The following is a 2,155-nucleotide window of genomic DNA, read 5'->3' on the forward strand; positions in this document are numbered from 1 at the left end:
AGGGAGAGAACCAGAGTTCTCTGACCCGAAAGAGAGAGAGAGAGAGACGACCCGGAAGGGAAACCCGACCAGAGGGACGCCGTCCGGCCCCCCACTTCGGCGCACGGCCACCAGTAGCTTCGTCTCGTCGTCGCCGTCACGCCTGTGGCCTTTGATCGCCCATGCACCGTACGAGGAGGGAGACTCGACGGTGAGAAGCAGCGACTGCTCCGGCGAGTTTCTGCGATTCCGGCCACCATCTGGCCTGTAATTGGTATTAAACCTCATCTCCTCTTCATGGTATACATGCCTGTGTAATTAGTTTTCAAATTTGATCACGTTTTGACGATTTCGTTTCTGGGTTCATCTCGGTTCTGCCGTGTTCTTCGTTACCGGCGACTTTTCCGGCTCTCCTTGGCTTGGTCTCGGCCTCAACTGCAACTGTAGACAAGGAATTGGGCAGTTGGCTGGGTAGATCACATTGACATCCTCAGTTCATCATCAGCCTAGTTTCCGCAAGGAGTTGTGTAGTTTGGTGGTTTGAGGATTTCTTTGCAGATTGTAGTACTTGAGGTAATATCGAGATTTTGATGGAAATGTTTCTGTTTGTTTGGCTGGAAAATCGATTGAGTTATGGTTTGAGAAATTGGTTGCATTGTTGATCGGAGATTGTGAGTGTGTGCGTGAGGTTTCTGTGAAATTGGTTACTGGTTATGAATGAATAAATGGTATTGTGTTGTTATGTTTGATCTGTGGCTATTGTTATTTGAGAGGTAACAACACAGAAATTATGAATGGGTTGTGATGTTGAATGCTTGAGAGTGAATTTAAAGGGTGCTAAGGGATGGTTTAAGTTATGTGGGTGTCCATAGTAATTCGATGGAATTTACTATGTGACAAAATGCAAAATGGAAATAAAAGACCAAGTTTTGGGTGAATTGAGATAAATCGTTTACGAAATTGGAAACATGATCTTTGCTTGTGCATATGTTAAATGGATAGAAAGTGAAAGAAATTAATATATAAGCATATATATGTATATTGGGTGGCCTTAGTAATCGGGTGCACTCAATATATGTTTGGTCAATATCGTAATTTCAAGTGAATGTTCGATAATCTAAGTTAATTATCGAACCTATCTCGATTGGTCAAACAATGGTCAAAGTTGGTCAACTCCTGGTCAAACCAGGAAAAATTGGTTAGAACGATTTATTAATCGTCGAGATCTCATATAATTGTTCGATGGATTATTAACTGTCGAAATGTCGGAATCTAGGACTCCAGTTACCCGAGGAACGGAAGGTTCGCGACTCTCGGAGTACGTGAGAGAAAGCGTCGGAATCCAGGTAGGGATTCAGGACTCTCCTCGGTTGGTGATTTTCTTATATATTTTCTTATCTACGTGATGCATGATGAAAGTATATTGTTAGTTCAAATTTAATATGTTTTTAAGTTAACGTGCGTATAAGATTTTGATGGCGGTGTGTGAGAGCGGAAAGGTGGTCAATGACTTCCTTGGGGATTAGCCACCCCTAAACCTCCGGAGGGTTAGCTACACCGGTCGGATGGTGCGTAATCGCAAGGATGACACGGTTCCGTGTGTGTAGCTAGTGTGTTAAGTTTGGCGCTCTGTGACTGGTAAGGTCAGATGTTGGTTCTACGGAACCTGGCCATCAGGTAAAGCGCACGTAGTTTTCTAATCATGCATCGGGTTTTTAAAAGTTTGTCGTTCCTTAAAATAATTGGTTTAAGCATGTTTTCATACTGGGATCCCAAATATATATTTGCTGGTTTCAAACCTAGTCGTGGTAGAGTTCCTGTAGAGCAGCGAGGACGAAAGCTCACCCCTACAACAGTTTGGATGCAGGTATTGTGCACTGGTGACGGGATAATAGCGGACGGAGCTGGGTGTGCAGAACAAATTTGGTAAATTACCTTTCTATTCCTTGAACTTCGTACTCCGAGACTTGTGAACAGTCAACTGTGTGCCAAATCTAGTCATACTCTTGTTCTTTGTAGTTCGTACCATCTGTGTGAACATTAAATCCAAGCTTTAGACGAATGAAACGAATTTTCACCTCAAAGGTATTTGCAGCTTCCGCTGTGTTTTTACGAAAAGTTTTCAAACAAAATGCCTAGCGGTTCTCTAGAATGTAAATTGAGCGTTCGGTTTATG

At 42.9% G+C, this 2,155-nt stretch overlaps 1 long non-coding RNA gene across 4 annotated transcripts; it reads left to right on the top strand.

Annotated features, from left to right (window-relative positions):
* LOC133712133 (uncharacterized) lies at window positions 1–2,155 on the top strand. Of its 4 annotated transcripts, none has more exons than XR_009847178.1 (4): window positions 1–253; window positions 427–552; window positions 1,256–1,325; window positions 1,836–2,155. It is a non-coding gene; the product is annotated as an uncharacterized LOC133712133 (long non-coding RNA). The 4 variants fall into 4 exon arrangements; XR_009847179.1 differs by lacking the exon at window positions 1,836–2,155 and adding an exon at window positions 1,449–1,823; XR_009847176.1 differs by lacking the exon at window positions 1,836–2,155 and having other exon boundaries at window positions 1,256–1,823.

The sequence above is a fragment of the Rosa rugosa genome, chromosome 5, assembly GCF_958449725.1.
Source record: "Rosa rugosa chromosome 5, drRosRugo1.1, whole genome shotgun sequence".
NCBI classification, from domain to species: Eukaryota; Viridiplantae; Streptophyta; class Magnoliopsida; order Rosales; family Rosaceae; genus Rosa; species Rosa rugosa.